The 16,091-nt window shown below is 39.5% G+C and overlaps 1 protein-coding gene across 1 annotated transcript in view; it reads left to right on the top strand.

Annotated features, from left to right (window-relative positions):
• LOC139708180 (uncharacterized) overlaps positions 1–16,091 on the top strand; it is a gene marked incomplete at its 3' end in the record, with an annotated part of 141,624 nt that overhangs the window by 112,479 nt on the left and 13,054 nt on the right. The window lies entirely within an intron of this gene.

The following is a 16,091-nucleotide window of genomic DNA, read 5'->3' as shown; positions in this document are numbered from 1 at the left end:
TGTGGTGTTTTTTTTTTCTTCATACAAAAAGCAGGACAGTAGTTTAGTAGGCATTTAATGGAGAGTAGCAGAGTAGGAATTTGGCGTATGCCTGTGGTTACGGCAATGACGCATCAGAGATTTATTGCACTTGTCATGGCATTGGCCCCGGTTCATTTCTCCCTCCTATGTGCTCCTGCCAAGCAAAACATTGAGATGTTTTTAGCACATCGCAATGGGGACACGACAGACAGACAGACAGACAGACAGACATGCACTTTAGATCCCTAAGCACATCAAAGAACAATTAAGCCCAGTTAAAGAACGGTGTAGCCCTGCTTTGTTTCTAACAAGTCAGAGTCAGTCTAAAGCAGTATTCAAACAATATGAATTTGAGTGAATGGGGTTTATTACACCACGTTTGATGATACAGTGGAAACTCGATATAACGAGATGGTCGGGACCGAGTCATTTTCCTCGTTATAGCCGATATCTCGTTATATCAGTAGGCATAAAAGAAGGCATAAAATAAAGACATTAATTTGCACATGTGGGACTACCCATCATATTTCAATCAATACTGATAACTTGATATTGTGTGTGAGGGAATTACTCACCTTTATGGGTAAGAAGATGTTTTTCGCCAAGGAAATCCAATATCAAGAATGTGTTTCTTATTAATTGTAGATGTTTGAATTTGTAAATTTAAGCTTGCGATTGTACTATCAAGAACGTCTGTGGATTGGTACAGTGTATGTGGTTATCGTATGGGTGTGTGTTGTGTGGAAAGCTTGAATAATGGTCTGCACAATGCTGTGTGTGTATGTGACACATTCTGTATGTACATTATATGACTGCGTGTGTGTGAAGACGGGGAATTCCCTAAGTAGAAGGCCAATCACAGCATCAGATTGCCTCACACCTGCTAAACGTCATGATGATGTCATGTATACATATGGCCGTCCCACCACATTTCCTGCATGTATCAGTGTGCGTGCACACACACACTTCACACGTACAACATTCAGTGCTAGCTGGAGTGCACTGAAGAAAATGATTATGTGTGTACAAGATAGTTTTTGGCGCATCAAGCTTTACAATCTCGGAAGATGATAGCACAGGCGAAGTAAAGCTTTACCGAAGGCATTTTGCTTTACCTCGCTATAGCAGGTTTGATTTACTATGTTTTTCTTTGTTTGGAAGTCACAAAATTTATCTCGTTATAGCAGTTATTTCGTTATAGCCGATCTCGCTATAAGAGTAGCATTTTACATAGACTTGTGTGGAAGGAAATTTGGGACCGAGAAAATTTCCTCGTTATAACCGATATCTCGTTATAGTAGTGTTCGTTATACCGAGTTTCCCCTGTATAATATAACCCAGTGGTGGGGTTTTTATTGTTATGTAAAAGGTGTGTGACATTCTCAAGGAAAAATCACACAGGCATTCTAAAAATCTGCAGTAATTGCAGTATATACATGTATGAAGAGAAAACATGACCCTTGTACTGCTCACTTCAAGCTCCTCTTTCAGCTATAGTGAACCTGTTCCATACAGGAACCTAGTGGCCTGCGTATAAAGTCTATGGGTATTTCAGCATTCAGCACGGAACGGGTTAAAGAAGTGACTCCAAAGATGCAGTAATGATAAAGGGGAGGGTACCCGTACCATAAAGTTTGTGTTTTGGGTTGTGACGTGTGAGTTGCAGGTGATGATGGTGATGATGATGATCTGATCATGATGGTTTTTCCAGTGTGTGTGTACGATTCGCCGTGGCACAGCTGTGGCCCTGCAGTGCCCCCGTGTGTTAGAGTTTGACTTATCTGTCAAAGTTTAGTTGTTGCACTTTATAGTGACATGGTAATTTGAGAAACATGGCAAGAAAATCTCTTGTCGAATGATCAAGTCTTCTTCTTCCTCGCACTTGAAAAAAAAAATTGTTCCCTTCTTCTTAGTGTCATCGTCAAGAAGATGAATGGCAAGGCTTATTCAGTTCATGTAGGAAGTAATATTGGTGTGTCTGTGCTCCAAATGAATTGTCTCTCTCTCTCTTCTTCCTTTAAAACAACAACAACAATTGTCAGAAAGGTGATGAAAAATTTTATTTCAGTGCAAGAGCAGAGCATGACACGATCCTGTGCATATCGGCCAATCATTCAAGAGAGAGAGAGAAAGGAGTAGCCAAGCAAAGTGAATTGAAGGGGCAGGTATGGAGGTAAAGATCAGAAAGTGTCCTTTTATGTACATGTGAGGTACTGCTCTGACGGAATATCTTTTGGATCTGAGTGGAGGTTGACATTAAATTTGCCAGAGCATCACATGTGCGTTTATGAATTGCTGTATCATTAATGCTGAAGTCCAGATTATAACTCACAATGCTTGCCAATAGCTTTTATAAACCAGAACCACCCATGGATTGTTTATACTGATGTTTATTATGTTGTCAAATTCTTACAGCTCTTTTGAACTCTTTATGTGCCTTGTTGGCATGCAGGACTCAGTTGACGGCATGCCAGGTTTGCATATTTTGCCCAAACGAAGAAACCTGCCCAAACTGACTGATAGATTGCCAAATGCCACGGAACAATGCAAACTTTACTCGAGATTTGCCATTCCTCGTACATGTAGCTTGCATTGTATGTGGTGATTGAATATGAACCAATGTTCCCTATGCGATTTGCAAGTAAATTGTATGTTTCTGTCACTGTTTTGTATGCAAAATCAATGCCGGTACCATTATGTTCCAACAGGTCATTTAAAAGAAAAAAAGTTATCATAGATTTGTCATAGAAATTACATCACGGGAAAGCTTGGAATTTCCTCTACAATTTTGCTCATTGCATGTCCAGCATAAAAATCCTACAAAAGTTAAATGGATTGGATAATACAATGTTTTCCCACAGCATGCTAGCGTTGCAGTACCTCAGAATAATGTGGCACACATGGGGGATTTACACCATGGCGCATAAAGAGTTAAAGAGAAAAGTGGAATTTGAGAATATCTACAAATGTCTGTGAATGTTCTCAGTCATCCAGGTAAATTATCACATGAACAATATCGGTAAATCTAGTCAACTGGACTTACTTGTAATTTGGAGTAGTGACGTTTCGCGTCCACTCCGGGACGCTTCATCAGGCCGACTGATCTTTGGCGGCAATTGGTTGTTGACCCGTAACAGGGTCGGGGAATTTCGGAAAGCGAAGAGGAATCTTCCGAACCGCCGGGTTGTAGACTCCGGCTAGGTTGTGTCTCAGGTGTGTGATGAGCTGTACATAGGAGAGACAAAGCAGACCTTAGCCAAACGTATGTACCAGCACAGACGAGCTAGCTCGTCTGGATGCGGAGACTCTGCCGTATACTCCCATCTGAACAGCAGTAACCACACCTTTGACAACAAGGACATAGTCATCTTAGATCGTGAGGCACGGTGGTTCGAGAGGGGAGTCAAAGAGTCCATCTACGTTAAAAGGGAGGAGCCATCCCTAAACCGAGGAGGGGGCCTGAGACACATCCTAGCCGGAGCCTACAACCCGACGGTTCGGAAGATTCCTCGGCGCTTTCCGAAATTCCCCGACCCTGTTACGGGTCAACAACCAATTGCCGCCAAAGATCAGTCGACCTGATGAAGCGTCCTGGAGCGGACGCGAAACGTCGCTACTCCAAATTACAAGTAAGTCCAGTTGACTAGATTTACCGATATTGTTCATGTAACATCTACAAAATGTATACATGCAGAGTCAGATTGATACTGGGCTGTTTTTATAAGAGTGCAATGTTGTACGTGTGCATGTAGAGCATGTGCAGTTTTGCCACTGTATAACAGTGCATCTTGAGTCTATTTCTTGTTGTGAGGCTGTGACTCAACAACAACAACAACAACAATAATGGCCACTACAAGACGGCGACGACAACAATGACCCTGATACTGGACGACATCCCCGTGGAATGTGGTGTTTCACGCCTCTGGGTTATGAATTCGTTGGAGCCTGCCTCACTCGAGTTCTTGCCGCACGTGTGGTGTGTGTACCACTGCGTGCATGAGTGTTTGAGGTGCATTCTCCAAATGTTTGATCGCAGCCCACTTGTGAATTCCCCACGTGCCGGCATGAATGCTGATCTGCCGTGATTTCACTGCGGAGTCGAGGATGTGACCGTATTAATGGACGAGCCATCGACGTATCGATGACGTCTCTGTCCTCAGCAGGAAGTCATGCAACTTAACTCCCCCAGTGCTAGACTTGCGTGTTCGGTCTCTATCAGTCATATATTTCTAGATCACATTATGTATTTGAATACTTGCGTGTGATAAATGTACAGATGATGATGAATTCAAATCCAGATCAGAAATAACTTTGATTTTCATAGATCAATAATCTTGTTTGATTCATGAAGCAAGGTCATACATTATTTTGTGGAAATCTTGCAACTGAACTTTTGAATTGATTAGTGTTTGCTTTGCTCATGGTTATGTATTGTTCAGCTATAGATGGATTTTTTTTCTGGGCTTGAATCCTTTGCAACTCTGGCAAAGAGGGGATATTGGATGCCAGCGGGCAGCTTTCGAATCTAGAATTTACATTTGCTCAAAGCACAAAAAAGGAAAGTCAACAAATGGCATTCTGAGGAAATTTGTTGTGATCTATTTTGTGTGTGTGGGTCTTGCAGAGCTTACTGTAGAAGTCAATATTTGCAAAGTTTATGGTGACATCTTTGTTTTGCTGTCATGTTGATTTAACCTTTTTTTTTTCCAAGTCTATAATTTAGTGAGGTGTCAAGGTAGTACTCCCCTCCCCCCATTTACTGGGATTGTTCAGCCTCTTCTTCTGAGAAAGAGTTCCATTTGAGTCTAATTGGTATTCAAGTGCAGGATGAATGTGGCGAGCAGTCCAAGCCCAGCTGTAAAGGCAGCTGTGTAGGCCATGTGCGTTATCGTGCCAAGGCCAGGGGATGTATAGTGTTACGGCAAATTGATCGTGTGACCGGAACCCTACGCCAGTGAACTTCCAAGGGAGTGTCTTTTGCCCCGAGATACCCCGGCTGTGTGATCCTCATCCTGTGTGTTCCAGCCGAGGAGAACCTGGAAACTCTGTCTCCCGTTTCCAAGCAATTTATTTGCTGCACCTGATTTGCATCCATGCAGGGATTTGTGTCTCTATGTTATAGGGGAGCCTAACACTTGTCTTCTATAGCTTGGCATGCATGTAGTCACAAGAAGAAATTTACGATTACTGAAGTATATCTGTTGTACTGCGTCTGGATAGTGCTATGGAAGAATACATTAAGCAGTAAATTTGCCATGGTTTCAAGAAAATGTGTAGAAGAAACTTGACAAGGAAGATGATGAATGGAAGTTGTAATGACGGTAACAGTTGTCATGGTTATAATGAAAGTGGTTTTTTAAGAGCTGCTGCTGCTGCTGAGGCATTGAGGAATTTCAGTAGGAAAGATGACTGAGATGACTGAAATGTCCAATATATGTGACCCTGCGTCCACAAAACCAACAAAAAGTCGCCAGACATGGATTTTTAGTTAAGTGTAGATTCTGAAAGAAGAGACTCCAAGCCTTAAAATGGTGTATAACTCAATTCAAATTGTCTCTACAAAGCTACAACGTAAATCTAAATCTTGGAAAGAAATCATATATTCTGGAAAAGTGTGAACTGAGAAAAGAGGCTCTGAAGTGCAGGGTCTATTCAAGCACTTTAATCTTTGCCAAGCCGTGCTAGCTGTGCGATGAATAGGACAAAAAACAAACAAACCAGGATGTAACCCCCCCCCCCCCCCCCCCCCCCCGTAGCAACAACAATCATGGGATTATTAGATTAAGCTGAAATTTAGCGTACTCTATTGACACATTCTGTCCATGATTGATGCCAACTTTCAAAGCAGTAGCATTATCCTTTCAAATGTTATTAGAGTTGAAAGTGAAGAGTGTGCAAGGGATTTTCAAGAAATAAAAAGGGGCCTCTAAGACATACGTGTACCTGATCACACTTCTATACCGAAAAAAGGTTCATAGAAAAACTGGTGAAAACCCTCTTTCCCATTCATTTCATGATACCAAACTTACCAATATTGTAGAAGAAGAAGAGCTCTTTCAGAAAATACAGTTTAAATACTAAAAATTGACTCAAGACTTCAGATTAAAAAATCCTCAAATTTATAAAGATTCCAAGATCACTGTAACCAAAATTTAATCTTCTGTTCTTTGTGTCATTATCGACTCTTCCTGCAAGTTTCTTCAAAATTTGTTCACAACTTTTTTAGTTATTTTGCAAACAGACAAAACTAATGCCGATGATCGCTTAACCTCCTCCTTCCTTGATGGGAGCGATTGAGAGCAAGGCTTGAAGTGTTACAATGCATGGAGTAGAAAAAGTGCACTCTGTTGTTCTTCGCGTGAACTCAATATAAAGAGGGCGCTGTTTTGGCTTAGATTTCATCCCTCCCTCGCTTTTTTTTTGTCCTCTCTATCTCCCTTTCTTCCTGCTCAGCATCCTTGTGAAAGTACTTTTTTTTCTCTCTCCATCTGCCATTCTTTCTCCTCATCATGTGATGTCCTTTCACGAGCCGCAAACTGCTTGAGAATTCCGAATCGGTTTTGATTTGAAACCAATAAGATGCAAATGTCCGAAGGTTTTGCGCACTCTTTTTTTTTTTTTGCAAATCAAAAAGAGAAGTGAGAGCGGAGGGATATTCAAGGGAGTTATAGAAGCGATGCGAGGGACAGGGTGGGGATGGGAGAGGTACAACCGTAGACTGGCCGGAAGGAGGACGTTGATTAAACAGCATGATCTGTCCGTCCAGCGATCATGAATGAATCATAAGCCCGTGGGGTCCCAGGACAGTGTAGTGTGAGAATCACGGCTTCTGATATAACGTGGGTGAGAGATAGAGAGAAATAGAAACAGTAGAGGAGGAGATGTTTAGTGATAGAGGTACATTGTATAGAAAAAGATAGAAAGTCACATAGTATGTGTTGAAAGTGTGCAAAAGCACAAAAAAGGATAAACCAAACATAGATAGTGTAAAAGAAAGCAGGGAAATAATGAAAATATGAAGGAATGAACTGAAAAACAGCCAGTATGGACCAGGCAAAGACAGAGAGAAAAATACAGATAGACATTAACATATTAGAATACTATTTGTGCTATAATTATTCTGATAATGAATCTAATTATTTGCAAAGGTCTTCCCGACAATTTCGCAAGTGGTGAAATTTGCTATTGTGAAGTACAGTAATGAAGTGAGACATGCCTGTACGCAAGGTCAGAGCTGATAATTTTGCGTGTTGTTAAATTCGCAAGAAGTACCTGACTCGCAAAATATGCAAAGATAAGAACCTGACAAATTATACAGCATATCATTCAGTATACAATATTAGTGTTTTAAAAGTTTTAAAAGTTTAAAGTTTGGAATTAATTCTTTATGTGCCACGTTCACACGTCCGACTCAGTCGACGGCGTGCCAGCTTCGCATATTCTGCTCAAACGCACAAATGAAAGCATTTCTCACGCTTTTGTTCCTCTTACATACAGCTTGCATTCTATGTGGTGATTGATTATCAAGTGCTGTTTCCAACTAGATTTTCTTGTAAATTCTGAGTTTCTGTCACTGTTTTATGTGCAAAAGTCATGCCTTTACAGTATGTAGCTACTGGTAATTCGAAAGAAAGAGTAAACATAGATTTGTCATACAATTTATATCAAAGCAAAGCTTGGCATTTTCTATACAACCTTGCTCACTTTATGTCAAACTTAACAGAAATCTTTAGAAGTTATATAGATTGGAAAAACAAAATTCTTTCTCAAAGCATGACTACATTGGTGTCTTAGAATAACTTGGCACACAAGGGAATTAACCATGGCACATGAAGAGTTAAGGAGAAGATTAAGAGGAAGAGAGAGGTTTGCTTGAGATATTGAGAAGAGGAGTACATGTATATCTGTAGGGGACAGTGATAGAATGTTTTTGATGAAATATCGATTTAAACATCAATAAAATGTTTCGTAAAATAAGACATAAAGAGAAAATGGTCAGTAGATATAAGAAATAGTGAAGAAAAATCTGTACACATGCTAGGGAAAAGGGGGATGAAAAGTACAAGGAAATATATTCTCCTCAATTTCCTGGGTAAGATAGCTTACTATTGTAAGTAATCATTGTTTCAGTAAAAGCAGATAAGTACTAGTCTGTCATTGTCTCTTTCGTAGTATTGGTATTTATTACAATAGTAAATGCAAGTATTTCCATATGTGTTAGTGCGGTGGGAACACATGCTCAACATAATTCTGTAATTGTTTGCCATGATACTGCATATTTTCATAGCAAAGGATTGCTTTTCAAACAATTGTGATACGAATATGGCTATACAAGATCTGAACAGTGTCACTTTTGTGATAACTGATTAAAGAGGAAAGTAGATTGGTTTATATCATCTGTGACCGTGCATTACAAAACCAACAAAAAGTCACACCACTTGATTTTACTCAAAAAGATGAAATGGGTCAACCAAGTCAATCTTGAGTTTTTCATGTTTTCTGAAAGAGGTATTCTTCTTCTACATTATTCTTAAGTTTGGGATCATGAAACGAATGGGAACGTGTATTTTCAGCAGTCTTTCTACAACCCCCCCCCCCTTTTTTTTGGTAGAGTAGTGTGATTAGGTACATGTATTGGGAGAATCATGCATTATGGCGGAGGCATACCAGTCGCCGTAGCGACATTTCTAGTCCGTTTTTTTTATGCAGGGTCACATTTTATCTGGGACCCATCCTTATAGAGATTACTTGAGTGACCCGTTGTCAGTGGTTATGAATAATTTTCATTTTTAGATTCCCAAAGTGTCCATATTTCACATTTGTACCCAATTTCTTAGAAAAGGAAATTGTAAGCTTGTGGAAACAGATTGTCTTGAAGATATAGAATTCGGTGTTTTTTTTTTGCATTGAGTGGCTGTGGTGTACAATCCTGGGAAGATGTGCATCTTTATTTCTTTTTATATGTCTGCTTCTTTTTCTTTTTCTTCAAAGGAGCTTGAGTTCCAGATTTCCCTGTAAAAATCACTGGATATATTTATATATATATAGCACACGAGTGATGAAGCATGCCCTGGGGAACGGTTCAAGTGCGAAAACTGAATTAAACATGAAGATCGGAGAGGAGGATGGCTTTATAGCTGGCGAGGGATGGGATGTTGATATCATGGGTGGAGTGGTGTTCTCAGAGTCTGGTATTTTGTGGCCTTTTTAGGAGATGAGGTGGGGGGGGGGGGTGACAAAGAAGCTGGAAGTATACAAGCACTGTGTAGCACAAGAATATCTGATTGTACAGTTGCCTACAGCTCTTGGGCTGAATAATATTTCTGCCGCTCTCCATATTTTCGTCTCTTCTCTACATGTCTTAAGCTCTGTCCCTTCGGGTACATCTAGCCAATACTGACAATAGTACCTCACTAAACTTTTTTCTATCTGCCAATCATATCTTGTTACCATGGGAACTGCTGCAACCACATGGAACTTTCTTTTAATTTGTTTTTTGTTTCAATGACTCTGCTTTCTCCACATTCAAATTTTCGTCCCAGGAAGTGCATGCTGAAAAGAGGGTAGGGGGTTAGAAGAGAACTGCAAAGTCACATGTTTCCTGGGGTAAACACAGAAAAAGTTAACAACTCCAGTGTTAGTGACTTTGTTGTTTTTGTCCATGTTATCCTGTTCCCTCCCCCGCCCTACCCCCTTCCTCACTCACTTGATCTGAAGTCACTCAGATTCCCGTGTGATCTTGTTTATTTTTTTTTAAAGAAGAAAGACACAGCATGAGCTAAATAGAGTACTAGATACATTGATCACTATGAAGGGCTCACTCTATAGTATGATGCAACAATAGTGAGATCAGAATTGTCTCTAGTGCCTATTATGTTAAAAAAAATATGAATATAATTATTTTTTCAAAAATTATTAAGAAACAAAAGATGGAAACAGTTTTCACTCTATTGCATATGAGGTGGGTGTTAGCTCAAGCAGCTTTTTAAATTATAAGAAAAATGTTCCCTCGTACATTTAACCTGTCGAGGACTAGCTGATTTTGCTATTTTTTGAATTGTCCATAGACACCTGCTGGAATATACTCGGGTCTACCGGTAGTTTTCAAGGGATATTAGTGCTAAAATGAGACTCCATAAGATGTCACTAGATACTTTGTTTAGTGGGCCCAGGAGGCTTAGGATTGTATTCAATGATTAGTCTGAAATTGATTATAGTAATTATGTATCATAAATGGCCTAAACTTTGAAATGATTTTGTTTGTTTGCTTTTGTTTTGTTTTTTTCTGTCAATCATTCGTACCTTAACCTGTTGAGGATGGACTGATTTTGCTGCAACGCGCATTTCCCATAGACACTTGCCCGAGTATACTTGGGACTCGTCCTCAATGGGTTAGAGAATAAAAGAACAGGGGGATGATTGATGATAATTACAGTATTCAAGTCATTGTCAAATCAGTTGATGGTCAATGGTTTCCATACTTCCGTACAACTTTAACGTTATTATGATTTGAGCATAAAGCAGCATCTATGTTGTTGCTTTGCATTAGCGCAGCTGCCTATTTAATGACCATTTTTGTTAAAGTTTTATGCTTGAATGATGACAGTGATATTACAGACAACATGGTAAGAAAGACCTTTGCTAAACATAATGATCCTTCTCTTACTGTTTTAGAAATTTAGAACTGGAATATGCTAATAATTTCGATCAGCAGCTTTTCAAAATGAGCTTGAAATCACATTACTTTATATAATGACATGATAAAGTTTTTTTGTCCCCGCCGAACGAGTTTGAGCAGGGGACTATGAAACGGGCTCCGTACGTGTGTGTGTCCGTGTGTCCGTCCGTCCGTGTGTCCGTCTGTCCGTCCGTGTGTGCGTCCGTGTGTGATCAAAATGTTCAAAATGCTACTCCTTCGCCATTTCTAACCCGATTTTGATTCTGTTTGCTTTATAGGATAGCACTACATGGGAGCTTTGAAACTTCTGTACAGAATTTCAGTTGTGACCTTTGACCTTGACCTTTGACCTATATTGTACATTTTGCTTCAAAATGCTACTCCTTCGCCATTTCTAACCCAATTTTGATTCCGTTTGCTTTATATGATGGCACTAGGTGAGGGCTTCAAAACTTCTACACAGAATTTTGACCTTTGACTTTGACCTTTGACCTTGATTTTTGACCTTTATTGTACATTGCCTACAAAATGCTACTCCTTCGCCATTTCTAACCCGATTTTGATTCCGTTTGCTTTATGTGATGGCACTAGGTGAGGGCTTCAAAACTTCTACACAGAATTTTGACCTTTGACTTCTTTGACCTTTGACCTTGATTTTTGACCTATATTGTACATTTTGCTACAAAATGCTACTCCTTCGCCATTTGTAACCTGATTTCAATTCCGTTTGCTTTAAGTGATGGCACTAGGTGAGGGCTTCAAAACTTCTACACAGAATTTTAACCTTTGACTTCTTTGACCTTTGACCTTGATTTTTGACCTGTATTGTACATTTTGCTACCAAATGCTACTCCTTCGCCATTTCTAACCCGATTTCGATTCCGTTTGCTTTATGTGATGGCACTAGGTGAGGGCTTCAAAACTTCTACACAGAATTTTGACCTTTGACTTCTTTGACCTTTGACCTTGATTTTCTTACCTATATTGTACATTGGCTACAAAATGCTACTCCTTCGCCATTTCTAACCCGATTTCGATTCCGTTTGCTTTATGTGATGGCACTAGGTGAGGGCTTCAAAACTTCTACATAGAATTTTGACCTTTGACTTCTTTGACCTTTGACCTTCATCTTTTTACCTATATTGTACATTTTGCTACTAAATGCTACTTCCGGCGGGGACATATATTACGCACCGCGTAATTTCTACTTTTCCTTGTTCATTCTCATGTGATGAACTAGATACATGGTCTGTAAATCCTAGTAGATTGTCTAAAGTGAAAAGAAAGAAAGAAAGAGAAGGGCTTAGAAATATCATGGAAAGTGAAGAGAAAGAAAAAGATGGCAAGCAAAAGTGAGGGATATTATGAGTGTGCTTTCTAAAGTTTTGCACGGCACAGCTGTTTTGTACCTTCCCCAGCTGCCTTCTCTGGCTCCCGCTGTATTCTGAGGTTTAGGCATTAAATGTCATGACATTTTGGAGTTTGCGTTTGGGAGCTCCGGGGCATGCGACGGACAGGGGCACATCATCACGAGGACGCAGAAACAAGCTCTGCTTGTTTCAACTAACAATTCATGCTCACATACACACCCACCCACACATGTTCACACTGACACTTTCCCGAACAAATAAACATGATGAACAGAGAAATATAGCGAACTGATGAAGCAATTGCAGGTTTATTGCCAAAATGTTCACAAGCATTTTTAAAGCTTCATTTTATTTTATACAGAGTTCTTTATCTCCAATATTCTGATAAAATTCACAAAGTCTCTATTGAGATATATTTTCATTAGACACCCAGAATTAACAAAGGGCGAGCTGTCAAGATTGTTGAATCCAATTAAAGCTTATTTGATAGCATGTGTGGCTTTTATTGATAGAGGATAATTGTGACACTGGAAGCCAGCACATGCATGTATTAGCGAGCTTGAGATCTGCGACGCAAACACTAAAGACGACACTATCATGCAAAAAAATGGTGTTCTGTACATGCGTAAGGCAGCCGCTTCCATTGTTCAACCTGGGAGGCTGCGTTGTCATAGCATTTGCGGTGCAGATCTAAACCTACAAAGCAGCTAATGTATGTCAGTTGAGAGGTGGTAAGACACAAAAAGTCGATAGTGTTATTAAAACAAACACGCTTCTGCTTCGTGTGTCAGTTCTCACACCCTTTTCCCAGCCCTGAATTGTGATCTAAATGAGAATCCGTTGTCATGAGTTTGAGAATATAGATTCGGCAGAGTTCCTGGAAAAGCCTGATGATATGTATTTTTTTGATTTCCAGACAAGATGGTTGTTTCTGATGTGATATTACAGTAGGTACAAGTAGAAAATGATGTTCAGTGATATTGCTCAGATTGAAGAGAGCATTAATTCATTGTTTGGTACATTAGATATATTGTTGTGTGTTTGTGCATGTGAAGGATATCAGGGCAGCAATGCTTCAAATTGTATGAGCTGTAATATAAATAAATACCTGTGGAAAATATTGATTTGATTTTTTTTCCATGCTAAAAAGTCCTGATAGAGTGGACAGATTTGTTGAATAGGCAATAGCGCACATTTCTGTAAAGGGCTTAGATTTTTTGTTTTTATCAACCCATTGAGGACAGACTGATTTTGCTACAGCACGCATTTCCCATAGACACTTGCCCGAGTATACTCTGGACTCGTCCTCAACGGGTTGAGCGTTAGCCTTGTATAATTTGTTACACTGTATTAATATTATTGTTATTTTTCTGTGATGGTACAAGTAAAAAATCCAACTGCACAATGTTTTCTTTGCTGTATTTTGTACATTTGCAATTATGAAATGTTTAGGTTGAATTGTGTAGAAATATGTGCATATTAAAGAAAACCCGAAGAGAAACAAGAACCCTTAAACATAACAAAACAACTGAAAAAAGTGCATGGATATGTACAATCTTATTGTCCCCGCCGAACGAGTTCGAGCAGGGGACTATGAAACGGGCTCCGTACGTGTGTGTGTCCGTGTGTCCGTCCGTCCGTCCGTCCGTGTGTCCGTCCGTGTGTGCGTCCGTGTGTGATCAAAATCTTCAATTTGCTACTTCTCTGTCATTTATGAGCCAATTTTGATTCTGTTTGCTTTATATGATAGCACTACATGGGAGCTTTGAAACTTCTACACAGAATTTCAGTCGTGACCTTTGACCTTGACCTTTGACCTGTATTGTACATTTTGCTACAAAATGCTACTCCTTCGCCATTTCTAACCCGATTTCGATTCCGTTTGCTTTATGTGATGGCACTAGGTGAGGGCTTCAAAACTTCTACACAGAATTTTGACCTTTGACTTCTTTGACCTTTGACCTTGATTTTTGACCTGTATTGTACATTTTGCTACAAAATGCTACTCCTTCGCCATTTCTAACCCGATTTCGATTCCGTTTGCTTTATGTCATGGCACTAGGTGAGGGCTTCAAAACTTCTACACAGAATTTTGACCTTTGACTTCTTTGACCTTTGACCTTGATTTTTTGACCTGTATTGTACACTTTGCTACAAAATGCTACTCCTTCGCCATTTCTAACCCGATTTCGATTCCGTTTGCTTTATGTGATGGCACTAGGTGAGGGCTTCAAAACTTCTACACAGAATTTTGACCTTTGACTTCTTTGACCTTTGACCTTGATTTTTTGACCTATATTGTACATTTTGCTACAAAATGCTACTCCTTCGCCATTTCTAACCCGATTTCGATTCCGTTTGCTTTATGTCATGGCACTAGGTGAGGGCTTCAAAACTTCTACGCACAATTTTGACCTTTGACTTCTTTGACCTTTGACCTTGATTTTTTGACCTGTATTGTACACTTTGCTACAAAATGCTACTCCTTCGCCATCGATTTCGATTCCATTTACTTTATGTGATGGCACTAGGTGAGGGCTTCAAAACTTCTACACAGAATTTTCACCTTTGACCCCTTTGACCTTTTATCTTCATTTTTGACCTATATTATTGATTTGCTACTGAATGCTTCTTCATTGCCATTCTTTGGCCGGTTCCGATTCTGTTTGCTTAACCAATTTCCTTTTTTTTTTTCTAACCCCTTCTACAATCATTGGCACTCTTCGTATTATTCACAGCTATTTATTTTCATTTTCAAATCAGACATTTTTTATTTTTAGCTGAAGGACATCCATGGTGATATGTGCAACATCAATCTGAGCCCACCAAAAGTGTGCCTTCAAAATCATTTGTTGTTGTTGATGTTTATAAAACAACTCATAATAACAGTCAGTAACAGCTGTGAACGGTATGATGTGTGATCTGCGTCCCAGTCGCGGTGCCGGGCAACATGCTGCACTCACCTTAGCATGTAGCTGAGTGCAGAATGGCTGAAGGATCACAATGCATGCATTGTTGGTGTTATCAAATTCTGCAAGTTTTGTCAAGTTCTCCATGCACTAACATTTCTTTTTCTGTTTCGAGACATACACAGTTGGGTTCTCAAGTTCTGCATGCACCAACATGATTTTTTTTTTGGTTGTTCAATTTACAGGTAATGGACCACAACCTCAGTTTTGTCCCTTACAGATCATTGATCACTTTGAGCTGTCATCTTGAGCTTTGCAGTCCTGATGTTTAGTATTTGAAAAATGTAAAATACCTCAGTGATAAAAAAAGTCACGACAAAGTTGTCATTTACAAAAAAAAAGACAACAAAGTTGCAACAAAGTTGTTATTTACCAAAAAAGTTTTCCATGCACTAACATTCCTTTTTTATTGACTGTTGTTTTGTTTGTTTTTACTGTTTGTTTTCAGACATACACAGTTGGGCTCTCAAGTTCTGCATGCACTAACATGATTTTTTTTTTTTGGTTGTTCAATTTACAGGTAATGGACCACAACCTCAGTTTTGTCCCTTATTTTATATTCTTATTCTTACAGGTCATCACTTTGATCTGTCATCTTGAGCTTTGCAGTCCTGATGTTTAGCGTTTGAAAAATGTAAGATGCCTCGGCGATCGAAAAAGTCACAGGTGCTTCGAGCTCGACATACACTTTGTCAAAAGCCAGACATCACTCTTGACCAAGGAAATCTAGAGCATCAAAAGCAAAATGAAAGCTGTCCGCTGAAGTGCACTCAGTTTAACAATAGCAGCAGGGAAACCAATGCAACACAGACTTTAGCAGAGAACGCACAGCTTACCCGACAAAAGCAACAAAATGAAGAATTTAAACAGTCTATAAGCAAAGACAATGAAATCCCAAGCAGAAAGAAACAGGAACAACAGGTTCCAACGTTTGATTTTGCAGAAGCGATTTTTACAAAGACCAGTAGAGCCAGTAAACATGGATCAAAAAACAAACAGGACAAAGAGGCCATCCGCAGTAAGCACACTGAAGGAATGTGCAACAATGGAAAA

This window comes from Diadema antillarum, unplaced genomic scaffold, assembly GCF_040938485.1.
Source record: "Diadema antillarum isolate AM-2024a unplaced genomic scaffold, OU_Dant_1.0 seq00001316_RagTag, whole genome shotgun sequence".
NCBI classification, from domain to species: Eukaryota; Metazoa; Echinodermata; class Echinoidea; order Diadematoida; family Diadematidae; genus Diadema; species Diadema antillarum.
This window is presented reverse-complemented; position numbering and strand designations above follow the sequence as displayed.